The sequence below is a fragment of the Anomaloglossus baeobatrachus genome, chromosome 3, assembly GCF_048569485.1.
Source record: "Anomaloglossus baeobatrachus isolate aAnoBae1 chromosome 3, aAnoBae1.hap1, whole genome shotgun sequence".
NCBI lineage: Eukaryota > Metazoa > Chordata > Amphibia > Anura > Aromobatidae > Anomaloglossus > Anomaloglossus baeobatrachus.
The window spans coordinates 127,627,414-127,645,042 of NC_134355.1; positions in this window are offsets into that span (position 1 = coordinate 127,627,414).

Genomic DNA, 17,629 nt, shown 5'->3' on the forward strand with positions numbered 1-17,629 from the left:
AGGATAACAAAGTCATTGTTTTGGAGTGGCCATCACAAAACCCTGATCTCAAATGTATTGAAAATTTATGGGCAAATCTGAAAACGCAGATGCGAGCAAGGCAACCTAGAAAGATAGCTCAGTTACATCAGTTCTTTGGAATGGTTCCAAATTCCTACCAACTATTGTGAAATGCTTGTAGAAGGATATCCAACATGTTTCACCCAAGTCATACAGTTTAAGGGCAATGGTACCAAACAGTAATGAAATGGATGTAAACTTTTCACTTTTCAGAAAGTAATAAAAATGCCTTAAAATATTCTCATAGATTATTCTTGCATTTAGCAAATATAAATAATTTTGGTTCCTACTTGACCTAAAACGGGAAAGGTTTATTCTGATTTCATGCCAGATAGTGAGAAAACCATGCATATGTATCTTTTAGATAGTGTATGTAAACTTCTGGTTTCAACTGTATATAGTAGAATGAGCCCAGGATGCGGAACATATATACCATTATGGGGGCATATATACTAGAATGGAGGACATATATACCTCGATTGGGGACATACACTTTAGATAGCTGTCAGCCAATTAATCCAGTGCTTACTGAGTGAGCTACTGCCAAACATCTGGTTTTCGCTTATTTCCTAGCGAACAAAAGGATCTACAGTCTAAAATCGAACATTCCGGATCCTCATCTTTCTCAACAATCATCTGTCAGGGGCCCCCCATAAATATTAGACTGTTGGCCTAATTGTAGTCATCAGCTGGTTCGGCCAACTTTAGTCTAATGTGTATGTCAAACTTAAAGGGGTTGTCCAGTCTAAATTGATAAGTCTGCAGTCACTCTATGTGACTGCAGACTTATGAATTCATACACCACGCACACAGTGTGCTATGAGGATTTGCTGAGAATGGGAGTCACATGTCAATATGTAAAACTTTCTCAGACGAAATTATTATTTTTACAGGTATACAAAAAACCTCCTTGATGACAGATTATACCTATTTTTAAAATCACACTTTATTAAATAATCTCTTTAAAAGCACAAACTCAATAAAAAACTACAAAATACATATATAATCACACCATATAGCGGTTGACACAGATTTTCAATCCCAGGTATAATTCCACAATATCCCCCAGGGGGAGGGGACCTTTAAATGACCTTACACAGTAGCAGGGATATCCCCAAATGGTTATAGGGATATATGGAGGTACTCTATTCCTAAGTTGTTTTTCTACCTGTCAATGGAGTACACCCTTATTTTTCTGGTGCCCCCATTCCTCGACGGCTTTCCCTTTTCTGTCCCTGTTTGGACATACAATTTAAATAAATGTAAGGTCACTCCTCTTCCTCCTATTTTCCTGGGTTGTATCAACCCACTATCTGAACATCTCAGGCTATAGTATTCAATAATATCCCAGAATATTAAACAATCAAAGTCAAAAATAATTGTTATAGTCAGTTCTCAACAGTCCCTCAATAGACTGTACCCTTCCTATCAATGGAGTACATTCTAATTTGTACAATGCCCCCATTCCTTGGCGGGTGCCCCTCATTAATTTACTGCCTCAGGTGGTGATGCACAATAAACCAACAATGCGGGACATCAAACTTAAAGGGGTTGTCCAGTCTAAATTGGTAAGTCCGCAGTCACTCTATGTGACTGCAGGCCTATGAATTCTTACATCGCGCACACAGTGTGCTGTGAGGATTTGCTGAGAATGGGAGTCACATGTCAATGAGTATGTAATATGCAAATGTATTGAGCAAGGTTGCAACCCTCTAGTTGGATTCTGGCCAGGAATATTTACATCACATACTTATAGACACAGTGTGTGCGATGTAATAATTCATAAGTCTGCAATCAAAAAGAGTGACGGCAGACCTTTGGATTTAGACCGTGAAACCCTTTTAATTACTATCTTAATAGTAATTATGGTTCTTTTTAGGTTGACTTACCAGTAGGGAGCATAACCATTTATATTGTCTAGGGCAGCATGAACACCAAATATTGCCCTGCTGCTAGCTACGCATAAGGGACAAGAATCTGAAAAAGCGATCAACTGATTCAGGTCTCTTATTTTTAAAAGAAACTTTGGTATTGCTATTTGATTTACAAAGTAAAATTAAAAAAAGGTAAAAAAAAACTAACTCGAAAAAAATGATGTACTTTTTATGTGTCTACGGATTGTGTCTAGTATTGCAGTTTGAAGGCAATTTAACATTCAAAAATATAAATCTGGATTAAACAAGTGAGAATATTCAAGTCAATGTTCTCAGTTCGATTTAGTCAAATTGGCTGTAAACATTAAACAATTTTCATTTGGAATATTGAAAATACATATTAGAGAACAATTCTGTTTGCATTGCTTTAATTTAACCCTATATATGCCAGCAGGTTTTTCTGAAGCAAAGTAAAGATTGACAGCGAACAAGTGCAGACGTACTAAACAGTCAATTTATACATAGCTAAGGAGTTGCAAAAGATAAAAGACAAAACTTCTGTTTAGCTCGTAAAAAGACACAAGTACAGTGTGTTGCCAAATTTCTGGGACATTCAATACTCTCCTTGGACATCATCTACTTATCAAACTGTCTTGTAATAACCTTGCTGAATCCAACACAAATATCAATCACCAAGCAATGGAGTCTTAGTGTAGCCGATGTATGTAGCGTCATTTTCCAGTCTCAGTGTATTCTGTGGGATGCAGCCTCATACTGCAGTCTAAGAGCACGTTGTGTGATGTAGCGTCATACTGCAGTTTCCATTTATCCTACGTTATGTGATGCAGCTTCATTCCTCAGAGAGCAGCTCCATACTGCAGAGTCTCAGTGTATCCTCTTTATGCATTTTCATACTGCAGTCTCAGGGTATCCTGTCTGACATATACAGAGGTCTCTGTGTATCCTACAAGATGTATATGGTGGGGCCACCTTTTTCCTATGAGATTATACATCAATATCCGTGTACCTATGTGATGTATATAGCAGGCTCCATGTACCTATGTGATGTATACAGCAGTATCTCAGTGTACTTATGTTATATAAAGACCAGAGGCTCAGTCTACCTATGTGATGTATACAGCAGTCTCCTTGCATCCTATGTGATATATACAGAAATCTCTGTGTATCCTATGTGATTATATGGCAGACTCTCAGTGTAGCTATGTGAAGTATGAGAGTGTCAGTATAGCCTTTGTGATCTATACAGCAGAGTCTCAGCGTACCTATGTGATGAACAGAACAGACCAAAAGTTTGGACACACCTTCTCATTCAAAGAGTTTTTGTTATTTTCATGACTGAAAATTATAGATTCACATTGAAGGCAACACAACTATGAATTAACACATGTAAAATTAAATACTTAACAAAAAAGTGTGAAACAACTGAAAATATGTCTTATATTCTAGGTTCTTCAAAGTAGCCACCTTTTGCTTTGATTACTGCTTTGCACACTCTTGGAACCATCAAACACTACAAAGAAACTGGCTCACATGAGGACCGCCCCAGGAAAGGAAGACCAAGAGTCACCTCTGCTGTGGAGGATAAGTTTATCCGAGTCACCAGCCTCAGAAATCTCAGGTTAACAGCAGCTCAGATTAGAGACCTGGTCAATGCCACACAGAGTTCTAGCAGCAGACACATCTATAGAACAACTGTTAAGAGGAGACTTTGTGCAGCAGGCTTTCATGGTAAAATAGCTACTAGGAAACCACTGCTAAGGACAGGCAACAAGCAGAAGAGACTTTTTTTGGCTAAAGAACACAAGGAATGGATATTAGACCAGTGGAAATCTATGCTTTGGTCTGATGAGTCCATATTTGAGATCTTTGTTTCCAACCACCGTGTCTTTGTGTGACGCAGAAAAGGTGAACGGATGGACTCAACATGCCTGGTTCCCACCGTTAAGCATGGAGGAGGAGGTGTGATGGTGTGGGGGTGCTTTGCTGGTGACACTGTTGGGGGTTTATTCAAAATTGAAGGCATACTGAAGCAGCATGGCTACCACAGCATCTTGCAGCGGCATGCTATTTCATCCAGTTTGCGTTTAGTTGGACCATCATTTATTTTTCAACATGACAATGACCCCAAACACACCTCCAGGCTGTGTAAGAGCTATTTGACTAAGAAGGAGAGTAATGGGGTGTTACATCAGATGACCTGGCCTCCACAGTCACCAGACCTGAACCCAATCGAGATGGTTTGGGGTGAGCTGGACTGCAGAGTGAAGGCAAAAGGGCCAAAAAGTGCTAGGCATCTCTGAGAACTCCTTCAAGACTGTTGGAATAACATTTCCAGTGACTACCTCTTGAAGCTCATTAAGAGAATGCCAAGAGTGTGCAAATCAGTAATTAAAGCAAAAGGTGGCTACTTTGAAGGACCTAGAATATAAGGCATACTGTATTTTCAGTTGTTTCACACTTTTTTGTTAAGTGTTTCATTCCACATGTGTTAATTCATAGTTTTGATGCCTTCAATGTAAATCTACAATTTTCAGAGTCATGAAAATAAAGAAAACTCTTTGAATGAGAAGGTGTGTCCAGACTTTTGGTCTGTACTGTATATAGCAGTCTTAGAGTACCTATGTGATATATACAGTAGTCTCAGTGTACCTATGTGATTTATACTGCAGTGTCTCAGTGTGTCCTGTTATATGAACAACAGAAGGTCTGTGTATCTATGTGATGTATACAGCAGTCTCAGAGTACCTATGTATACAGCATAGTTGCAGTATACCTATGTGATGTATACAAAAGTCTCAGTATACCAATGTGATGTATACAGCAGTCTTAGTGTAACCATTTGATGTATGCAGCAGAGTCTCAGTATATCCTATGTAAGGCACCCAACAGAGTCTCAGCATATTATATGTACTGTAAACAGCTACATTTCAGTGTACCTATGTGATGTATACAGGTGTCTCAGTGTACCTGTGTGATGTATACAGCAGTCTCAGTATACCTACAATGATGTGAAAAATCTTGTCCCAGGTTTCTTCTACACATTCCAGATGTGGGTGCATTTTTCGACTCATTAAATTTATTTATGAGATAGCCAAGATGATTGTATGAAAAATAAAGGTAGTCTCACTATCAAAGCTGTAGTGGATGGTGAGATATTGAGTCTAAAACTCAAAAGTTCATAACTTTCTTACCCTTTTGCTCGTTGGTGTATGTGATGTATACAGCAGTGTCTGAGTGTATTCTAAGTGATGTAAACAGTAGAGTCTCAGTGCACGTATGTAATATATACAGCAGTGTCTCCTACGTGATGCAGCTTCATTCTGCATAGTCCTAGTGTTGATGTATCCTGTATGATGCAGCTTCAGCCTGTTTCCCTTTCCTGAAAGCTTTTATAAAAAATGCTGGAGATTAGATAAAGTTAGTGTGAGTCAGGGGAAATTCATAACTCTGCTGCTAATCATTGTATGGACTCCCCCACTGCTCTCTAATATAAGACAAAAATTATATTTTCAAGAGAAATTAAGTATAAAAAAGAGCCAAAATGATGTACTTGTTTGGGGATGGGATATGTCTGACTCAGCCTTGATGGATAGGATTTGATATTTTGTTGTTTACTTAAAGTTAGAGACTGACAAACTGTCTTCAGAACAGTATGTACTGAATTGTGTGTCAGACTGGAGATCACGTTATTCAATTGTCTATAATGAAAGAATGAAAATGTTTAGATACAACTGAGCTACGATGGAAAAAATTGCACATGAGTAGTGATGGGCGATCCCGAATTGTAAAGTTAGGGGTGCGTACCGATCGCATAGTGATCGTGTACACGATCCCAAACATGAGCTTTCCTGGGAAGTTCGTGTTACAGTTTGGATCCAGTTCAGGTCCTGGGGCTGTAAAAAAAAAAGCACATTATTAAAAAACATTATGATCATCGTCCTGCAGACTCTGTCTCCAGGTCGCTTCTGCTTCCACATCAAACTTAGATAATGGTATAATGCCTCAAGCATATGGAAAAATATTGGAATATACAAGGAAAAATGCTACTTGCTAATTTGAACATGTGAATAATGAATTGCATACCTGCCATGAATATTAGGAAAAAGGAGATATTTAGCAATCGCATTGATCAATGTAACTGAGCCCCAAGACCTCGTCAAGGTATATCTCTATATTGGGGTCCCTAGCTCTGTGACCCTAACTGTGTGTCATCTCATTGCAATTAAAAACTGCTATGGGTGGAGAGGGGTAACTAAGGACTTTCTTATATAGGAGATGGAAAAAACATGGCCGAAAGGGGCGGAGCTGTGTTCACATTCAGAAAAAAACCTACATATAACTGAATAGGATAACTGAAGTGAGCACTAATATATATATATGAGTGCAAGCCAAAAAATACATACTATATAAGAATAAGGCTGCACATCAAACTTAGATAATGGTATAATGCCTCAAGCATATGGAAAAATATTGGAATATACAATGAAAAATGCTACTTGCTAATTTGAACATGTGAATAATGAATTGCATACCTGCCATGAATATTAGGAAAAAGGAGATATTTAGCAATCGCATTGATCAATGTAACTGAGCCCCAAGACCTCGTCAAGGTATATCTCTATATTGGGGTCCCTAGCTCTGTGACCCTAACTGTGTGTCATCTCATTGCAATTAAAAACTGCTATGGGTGGAGAAGGGTAACTAAGGACTTTCTTATATAGGAGATGGAAAAAACATGGCCGAAAGGGGCGGAGCTGTGTTCACATTCAGAAAAAAAACTACATATAACTGAATAGGATAACTGAAGTGAGCACTAATATATATATATGAGTGCAAGCCAAAAAATACATACTATATAAGAATAAGGCTGCACATCAAACTTAGATAATGGTATAATGCCTCAAGCATATGGAAAAATATTGGAATATACAATGAAAAATGCTACTTGCTAATTTGAACATGTGAATAATGAATTGCATACCTGCCATGAATATTAGGAAAAAGGAGATATTTAGCAATCGCATTGATCAATGTAACTGAGCCCCAAGACCTCGTCAAGGTATATCTCTATATTGGGGTCCCTAGCTCTGTGACCCTAACTGTGTGTCATCTCATTGCAATTAAAAACTGCTATGGGTGGAGAGGGGTAACTAAGGACTTTCTTATATAGGAGATGGAAAAAACATGGCCGAAAGGGGCGGAGCTGTGTTCACATTCAGAAAAAAAACTACATATAACTGAATAGGATAACTGAAGTGAGCACTAATATATATATATGAGTGCAAGCCAAAAAATACATACTATATAAGAATAAGGCTGCACATCAAACTTAGATAATGGTATAATGCCTCAAGCATATGGAAAAATATTGGAATATACAATGAAAAATGCTACTTGCTAATTTGAACATGTGAATAATGAATTGCATACCTGCCATGAATATTAGGAAAAAGGAGATATTTAGCAATCGCATTGATCAATGTAACTGAGCCCCAAGACCTCGTCAAGGTATATCTCTATATTGGGGTCCCTAGCTCTGTGACCCTAACTGTGTGTCATCTCATTGCAATTAAAAACTGCTATGGGTGGAGAGGGGTAACTAAGGACTTTCTTATATAGGAGATGGAAAAAACATGGCCGAAAGGGGCGGAGCTGTGTTCACATTCAGAAAAAAAACTACATATAACTGAATAGGATAACTGAAGTGAGCACTAATATATATATATATGAGTGCAAGCCAAAAAATACATACTATATAAGAATAAGGCTGCACATCAAACTTAGATAATGGTATAATGCCTCAAGCATATGGAAAAATATTGGAATATACAATGAAAAATGCTACTTGCTAATTTGAACATGTGAATAATGAATTGCATACCTGCCATGAATATTAGGAAAAAGGAGATATTTAGCAATCGCATTGATCAATGTAACTGAGCCCCAAGACCTCGTCAAGGTATATCTCTATATTGGGGTCCCTAGCTCTGTGACCCTAACTGTGTGTCATCTCATTGCAATTAAAAACTGCTATGGGTGGAGAAGGGTAACTAAGGACTTTCTTATATAGGAGATGGAAAAAACATGGCCGAAAGGGGCGGAGCTGTGTTCACATTCAGAAAAAAAACTACATATAACTGAATAGGATAACTGAAGTGAGCACTAATATATATATATGAGTGCAAGCCAAAAAATACATACTATATAAGAATAAGGCTGCACATCAAACTTAGATAATGGTATAATGCCTCAAGCATATGGAAAAATATTGGAATATACAATGAAAAATGCTACTTGCTAATTTGAACATGTGAATAATGAATTGCATACCTGCCATGAATATTAGGAAAAAGGAGATATTTAGCAATCGCATTGATCAATGTAACTGAGCCCCAAGACCTCGTCAAGGTATATCTCTATATTGGGGTCCCTAGCTCTGTGACCCTAACTGTGTGTCATCTCATTGCAATTAAAAACTGCTATGGGTGGAGAGGGGTAACTAAGGACTTTCTTATATAGGAGATGGAAAAAACATGGCCGAAAGGGGCGGAGCTGTGTTCACATTCAGAAAAAAAACTACATATAACTGAATAGGATAACTGAAGTGAGCACTAATATATATATATGAGTGCAAGCCAAAAAATACATACTATATAAGAATAAGGCTGCACATCAAACTTAGATAATGGTATAATGCCTCAAGCATATGGAAAAATATTGGAATATACAATGAAAAATGCTACTTGCTAATTTGAACATGTGAATAATGAATTGCATACCTGCCATGAATATTAGGAAAAAGGAGATATTTAGCAATCGCATTGATCAATGTAACTGAGCCCCAAGACCTCGTCAAGGTATATCTCTATATTGGGGTCCCTAGCTCTGTGACCCTAACTGTGTGTCATCTCATTGCAATTAAAAACTGCTATGGGTGGAGAGGGGTAACTAAGGACTTTCTTATATAGGAGATGGAAAAAACATGGCCGAAAGGGGCGGAGCTGTGTTCACATTCAGAAAAAAAACTACATATAACTGAATAGGATAACTGAAGTGAGCACTAATATATATATATATGAGTGCAAGCCAAAAAATACATACTATATAAGAATAAGGCTACACATCAAACTTAGATAATGGTATAATGCCTCAAGCATATGGAAAAATATTGGAATATACAATGAAAAATGCTACTTGCTAATTTGAACATGTGAATAATGAATTGCATACCTGCCATGAATATTAGGAAAAAGGAGATATTTAGCAATCGCATTGATCAATGTAACTGAGTCCCAAGACCTCGTCAAGGTATATCTCTATATTGGGGTCCCTAGCTCTGTGACCCTAACTGTGTGTCATCTCATTGCAATTAAAAACTGCTATGGGTGGAGAGGGGTAACTAAGGACTTTCTTATATAGGAGATGGAAAAAACATGGCCGAAAGGGGCGGAGCTGTGTTCACATTCAGAAAAAAAACTACATATAACTGAATAGGATAACTGAAGTGAGCACTAATATATATATATATGAGTGCAAGCCAAAAAATACATACTATATAAGAATAAGGCTGCACATCAAACTTAGATAATGGTATAATGCCTCAAGCATATGGAAAAATATTGGAATATACAATGAAAAATGCTACTTGCTAATTTGAACATGTGAATAATGAATTGCATACCTGCCCCCATGGGGCTCAGTTACATTGATCAATGCGATTGCTAAATATCTCCTTTTTCCTAATATTCATGGCAGGTATGAATTCATTATTCACATGTTCAAATTAGCAAGTAGCATTTTTCATTGTATATTCCAATATTTTTCCATATGCTTGGGGCTCAGTTACATTGATCAATGCGATTGCTAAATATCTCCTTTTTCCTAATATTCATGGCAGGTATGCAATTCATTATTCACATGTTCAAATTAGCAAGTAGCATTTTTCATTGTATATTCCAATATTTTTCCATATGCTTGAGGCATTATACCATTATCTAAGTTTGATGTGCAGCCTTATTCTTATATAGTATGTATTTTTTGGCTTGCACTCATATATATATATTAGTGCTCACTTCAGTTATCCTATTCAGTTATATGTAGTTTTTTTTCTGAATGTGAACACAGCTCCGCCCCTTTCGGCCATGTTTTTTCCATCTCCTATATAAGAAAGTCCTTAGTTACCCCTCTCCACCCATAGCAGTTTTTAATTGCAATGAGATGACACACAGTTAGAGTCACAGAGCTAGGGACCCCAATATAGAGATATACCTTGACGAGGTCTTGGGGCTCAGTTACATTGATCAATGCGATTGCTAAATATCTCCTTTTTCCTAATATTCATGGCAGGTATGCAATTCATTATTCACATGTTCAAATTAGCAAGTAGCATTTTTCATTGTATATTCCAATATTTTTCCATATGCTTGAGGCATTATACCATTATCTAAGTTTGATGTGCAGCCTTATTCTTATATAGTATGTATTTTTTGGCTTGCACTCATATATATATATTAGTGCTCACTTCAGTTTTCCTATTCAGTTATATGTAGTTTTTTTTCTGAATGTGAACACAGCTCCGCCCCTTTCGGCCATGTTTTTTCCATCTCCTATATAAGAAAGTCCTTAGTTACCCCTCTCCACCCATAGCAGTTTTTAATTGCAGTGAGATGACACACAGTTAGGGTCACAGAGCTAGGGACCCCAATATAGTGATATACCTTGACGAGGTCTTGGGGCTCAGTTACATTGATCAATGCGATTGCTAAATATCTCCTTTTTCCTAATATTCATGGCAGGTATGCAATTCATTATTCACATGTTCAAATTAGCAAGTAGCATTTTTCATTGTATATTCCAATATTTTTCCATATGCTTGAGGCATTATACCATTATCTAAGTTTGATGTGCAGCCTTATTCTTATATAGTATGTATTTTTTGGCTTGCACTCATATATATATATTAGTGCTCACTTCAGTTATCCTATTCAGTTATATGTAGTTTTTTTTCTGAATGTGAACACAGCTCCGCCCCTTTCGGCCATGTTTTTTCCATCTCCTATATTAGAAAGTCCTTAGTTACCCCTCTCCACCCATAGCAGTTTTTAATTGCAATGAGATGACACACAGTTAGGGTCACAGAGCTAGGGACCCCAATATAGAGATATACCTTGACGAGGTCTTGGGGCTCAGTTACATTGATCAATGCGATTGCTAAATATCTCCTTTTTCCTAATATTCATGGCAGGTATGCAATTCATTATTCACATGTTCAAATTAGCAAGTAGCATTTTTCATTGTATATTCCAATATTTTTCCATATGCTTGAGGCATTATACCATTATCTAAGTTTGATGTGCAGCCTTATTCTTATATAGTATGTATTTTTTGGCTTGCACTCATATATATATATTAGTGCTCACTTCAGTTATCCTATTCAGTTATATGTAGTTTTTTTTCTGAATGTGAACACAGCTCCGCCCCTTTCGGCCATGTTTTTTTCCATCTCCTATATAAGAAAGTCCTTAGTTACCCCTCTCCACCCATAGCAGTTTTTAATTGCAATGAGATGACACACAGTTAGGGTCACAGAGCTAGGGACCCCAATATAGAGATATACCTTGACGAGGTCTTGGGGCTCAGTTACATTGATCAATGCGATTGCTAAATATCTCCTTTTTCCTAATATTCATGGCAGGTATGCAATTCATTATTCACATGTTCAAATTAGCAAGTAGCATTTTTCATTTTATATTCCAATATTTTTCCATATGCTTGAGGCATTATACCATTATCTAAGTTTGATGTGCAGCCTTATTCTTATATAGTATGTATTTTTTGGCTTGCACTCATATATATATATTAGTGCTCACTTCAGTTATCCTATTCAGCTTCTGCTTCCACGTCCGATCATTGCTGTGCTGCCGGTAACCACCACTGACTTAAAGGATCTGCCATAACTCATAGTCATGTGACCAGTCTGGTGTGAATGTTGTACAGACATTGAGTTAGACTGGTCACATGGCTATAACGTCATGGCAGGTCCTGTCAACCTCCGGGGGTATTCACTGCACTGCTCGTTGCTCCGCAATCTTCGGCTGGTTTCGGCCGTGATCGTAGTGACCTCAGGGAGGGTTCACCCGAGTCCATGAACTCGATTGAACTTTGAATGTCACTGTGCGAGTCTCGCATCGCATCACCCAGTACGGCCGCACACTGTCCTGACGTCCTGATAGGAGCGCAATTTCAAGGCGCTTTACCTGGCTCGTCCAGCAGCCCTGATGGCAGTGCCATGCTGGGCAATAAAAGGGGTTAATACTAGCTTTGTATTCTCTGCTGGTACTAAGCCTGAAATTCATGGTGTCCCCCACCAAATTAGATGTGGCCACCATGAATTTCTAGTAAACAGTAAAAAAAAAACACAGAGAAATTTTTTTTTTTATTATAAAAAAAATCCTTAGCCCGACGTAGTCGACAGCGAGAGCCATGTCAACTCTGCTTCATCTCTCTGTAAAGACAAGCTTTTCTACAGAGAGAAGCAGGGAGAGCCATGTCAACTCTGCTTCATTGCTCTGTACAGAGCGAAAAGCACACTGACAGTGAGGGTATGATTCTACTTGTTTCTTGCATTGGTATCAGCCGGTACGGCCTGACGCTTTCCAGACAGGAGCGCCTCAGCTGCATGGAAATACCAACCGCTCCTGTCAGGAGAGTGTGCGGCCGTACCGGGTGATGCCGATGCGACACTTGCACAGTGACAGTCAAAGTTCAATGACGTCATAGCCATGTGACTAGTCTGTAAGCTAATGTCTGTACAACATTCACACCAGACTGGTCACATGGCTATGACGTCATGGAAAGTCCTTTATGCAGTGGTGCTTACCGGGAGGGCACAGCAATGATCGGACACGGAAGCAGAAGTGACTGGGAGACAGAGTCTGCAAGACGCATTGCAGGACCTGTAAGTATAATGACAATGTTTATTATTAACTATATTCTTTATTTTACAGCCCCCCCACCCCCACCCCATATCATGACTGTAAATCCTAAGTTCGGTGTCCGGACGCAAGTTTGCGTTATCTCGATCCCGATCTCGATCTTTACAAAACGTTTGGGCGAGGCTCCCAATCCCGAACATTGGGGGATCGTCCATCACTACTCGTGAGAAAGCATGATATGTTCAAAATAAAACTTCCTGGAGGTCTACTTTATGTAGGTGGTAGATCACTTGGATATTGGTAACGTCATGGATTCATTGACTGAAAGGTGCACAGCTTGTGTTACTCCCAGGCCTTGGGGTGTGAGGAACTCCTTAAATGGTTTCCTTTATTATATACTGTATGTGGAATAGAAACAACACAGGTAACTGTACCCCAATCAGGAAACAAATCAGTGGTTCATGTTTAAAAATTCACTTTTATTATATTAATTAAAAAACATATATTAAACATTAAAAAACAGAATTATCCTGTAGGGACACAATTTGATACCCAGAATCAATAGTTAACATCTAAAGAAAGGGCTATACATTACATTTACATGGCTTCCATATATAAGGCACATTCCATAGAACAGTGCTGCTAGTAATTACCATACATGCACTCGAACAATAAATACATAGATTAAGCTGCCAAAAGAAGTTAAAAGTGCCTGATGACTAACAATAGCCCACTGTCCTGATGAAAACAACAAAGACCCCAAGGTAAAAGGCTGTAAATAGCTATCTGATGTTAATAACACAAAGCCTGGGTCTGGGTGACCGGTCCCTGCACCCCAACGCCGTTTCGCCCTTGCTTCTTCCGGGGGCGTGTCTAATTGAGGAAAAGGCTGTCTTTTTATAGTGACGCCAGAAAAAGATAACTACCTTCCCCTGATCATTCCTTTGTAATGCTCGTTGCAAGGGGTATGTACCGGCTGCAGAGACAGATCATCAGCCCCTCCCACAGGAACTAACCAAGCTGCGCGCGTGGAACGCAGGCTTGAACCGCAAGCTCCGTCCCCATGTGCACGCAACCGGAAGTTCGGAGGTGCGTGATCTGAGTCTGCGCACTACCATTTGCAAGGACATGGATCTTTCACGTAATATAGAGACAGCTAGTTGAACTGAATATGCGCGCTACCATCTACAAGGCTATAGCAGTATTGCACGTAATGTAAAGACCACTAGCTAAACTGAGTTCATGCACCGCCATTTGGAAAGATAGCTACATTATATACAGTATAGAGACAGGTAAGAGGTATAAATCTATTTGTCTATTGTTCACAAAATGGATATATTAAGAACCTCCAGCTGAACTAAAACTGCACACAATCATTTCTAAAAACCATAGCTGTATTCCATATGACTCAAACGACCGCTAACCAGTCTCAATCTGCATTCAGCCAAAAGACATAGCTGCATTATATACAGTATAGAAAACTCTAGCTGATGTGGAATCCATTTATCTATAATACATAGAATATAAAAGTAACATGGAATCACTTTGTAAGAGATTTTCAAAAAAAACATAACATATAATTTGGAACACATCATTATCACTCAACAATATTAATGAGAAATACATACATTATACATAAACCCAGATATGTACCCAAAACTACATACATATACAAATACATACACATCAAAAATATTCACAAACATTTTTTTATAAAAAATTATAATGTGTATACAAATCAATACATAAATAGTGTAATTTATTAAATTAAACATGAAAATCCATGTATAAAAGGTAAAAGGGGAGAAGGGGAAAAAGGGAAAAAAGGGGGATAAAGGGAAAAAAGGGGGGCCAAACTAACATATTAATGTGAATAAAAGTATTATAAAAAAATACTTTTATTCTTTACCTTCTTTATGGAATACCTTCTTTATGGAACCTAAAAGTATTATATACTTAATAGTGCCAATAAATAAAAGGAATCAAACAAGGATCCCTGTCTAAATACATAAACAACCATGATGATTTATCATCCAGTGACTAACGTGAAAAGTGATATGTATGCAATCATTATAATAAATGACATAAAAACCATATATATGTAATCATGTACATTCATTATAAATGTGAATATATATAAAAATAAAAAATATATAATGAATAATAATTTATGAAAAAATCCTTTAAAAAGGAGAATCCGAAGTGCATATGTGTCACGCTCCCCGGGTCCCCTGTCACGCTCCCCGGGTCCCCTGTCACACTCACCGGCTCCCCTGCTGCGCTCCGCCGCTCCCGTGCCAGGCTTCCTGGTCCCCTGCTCCACAGCCTTCCTGCCCCATTGCCTGCGGTCCCCAGGCAGCCCAGTCCCCGCTCCCGGCGTCCGATGGCAACCCAGCCCCAGCCCGGCTCTCCTGCTTCCTCCTCACCGCTCCCTCCTCTGGCTTCTGGCACCCGGGCCGCGCGCATGCGCATTAGGGCGCGCGCGCGGTCACTGACCCTCTCTTAAAGGGCCAGCGTCCACTAACAGGAAATTGAACATGCAGGTACAGGGTATAAAGGGGTTTAATGTCCAAGTGGGCGGGGCCTGTTCTTCGTGTTTCCCAAGCTAGGAGTCAGGTCTCCTTGTGTTTCTGTGAGATACTCACCTCTCTCTCTTCTAGAGCCGATCCTGCTTCGCCACCCAGTTCTGCCAGATCCCGAACCCCGAACGCTGTCCATCTGCCATCCTGACAGTCCGTTCCATCTCTGATCCCTGCGGTGACCCGTCTGCTCGCTCCATCGGTTCCGGACTCCGCCTGACAACATCTTGGCCTCCGAACCTGAGCTCCGTCACCCGGACTACCATCAGTGACTCCGTGGTCCCAGGGACTTCTGCATTCTCCTCTTGTACACGGACTGTTCTGCTACCTGTAGTGCTCCAGCCACCGGACCCCTTACCATCATCAAGGAGTTCGGTCCAGTGGATCCACCTCCTGGGCCTGCCCGTCCACCTGGCCCTAACAGTAAGAACAGGCCATGGATCCCGCTGCAGCACTAGCAGCCCTGCAGGAGGAACTCGCACGCCAGCGTGAGACTCAGACCCGCATGCTGCAATTCATGTCTTCTGTGGACGCCCGCCTGAACACGCTACAAGCGTCGGTTACATCTTCAGCATCTCGGGCTTCCACTAGCCAATCCACGGCTCCAGCCCCCGTGGCAGCCTCTTCGGATGCTTCCAGACTTCGTTTGGCCTCACCACCCTGGTACGCCGGAGATCCCAAGACCTGCAGGGGATTCATAAACCAATGCTCCCTCCATTTCACGCAGCTGCCGCATTTGTTTGCCTCCGACCAAGCCAAGGTCGCGTTCATCATGTCCCATATAGAGGGTGAGGCACTGGCGTGGATGAACCCCTTGTGGGAAAAGGAGGATCCTGTGACCAAGAACATCCAGGAGTTCCTGCAGGCATTTCGTGGCACCTTTGACGAGCCTGGACGCGCCTCCACGTCTGCCTCATCTCTTCTCCGGTTACGTCAGGGGACTCTGACGGTGGGTCAATACGCCATACGTTTTCGCACTTTGGCATCGGAACTCGGGTGGAACAACGAGGCTCTAACCGCCGCCTTCTGGGAAGGACTCTCGGGTCGAATTAAAGATGAGCTGGCTGGTCGTGACGTACCGTCCACCCTGGATGCCCTGATTACTCTTGCGACCCGAGTGGACATTCGCTTTCAGGAGCGATCAAAAGAGGTGTCCCGTGAGAGACGTCCGGTACGACACTCCTCTCCTCCGCAGAAGCCCGCCGTCCTTCAGTCAACGGCATCTGGTGTCTCCGTCCACGAGCCCATGCAGATCGACCATGTGCGGCAGTCTGAACAACGCCGAGCAGAGTGGCTCGCCAAGGGCCTCTGCTTCTACTGCGGAGAGGGCACACACCTGCTACGCTCCTGTCCAGAAAGGCCGGGAAACTCCAAAGCCTAGGGTTGGTAGGAGAGGCCACCCTAGGTGCTGGGACTCTCTCAGACCCGGTTACCTGGACTGTGCAAGTGACAACGGGAGAGACGCGGTTCACGGCTGAGGCGTACCTCGATTCTGGGGCAGCAGGCAATTTCATCCAGCAGGCTACGGTGGACAAATACCAGGTGCCTGTTACTCCACTCGAGAAACCCCTCGTGATTGCCTCTGTGGATGGCAGACCCCTCTCTGACACCATCTCGTGGATCACCAGGCCGCTCGAACTGCGTATCGGTGCCCTGCACACCGAGAACATCGCTCTCTACGTCCTTCCACACATGTCTCATCAAATCCTGCTGGGACTTCCCTGGTTACGGACACACGAACCATCAGTCATCTGGGGTACTGGTGAGATCACCCGATGGGGCTCCTCTTGCCACGAGAAGTGTCTGAAGACCATACAACCCATCCGACGACCTCCCGGTCCAGAGTCCTTACCGGGACTGCCCTCGGCCTATTGGTCCTTCGCGGATGTCTTCGACAAAAAGGAATCAGAGGTACTTCCGCCACATCGTCCTTACGATTGTGCCATCGACCTGCTTCCGGGAACCACACCACCTCGAGGACGGATATATCCGCTGTCTCCAGCCGAAACAAGGGCCATGTCTACTTACATCACAGAGAGCCTGGCAAGGGGATTCATTCGGAGATCCTCCTCTCCTGCTGGAGCAGGCTTCTTCTTCGTGAAGAAGAAAGAAGGTGATCTACGTCCATGCATAGACTGCCGGGGATTAAACCAAATCACCG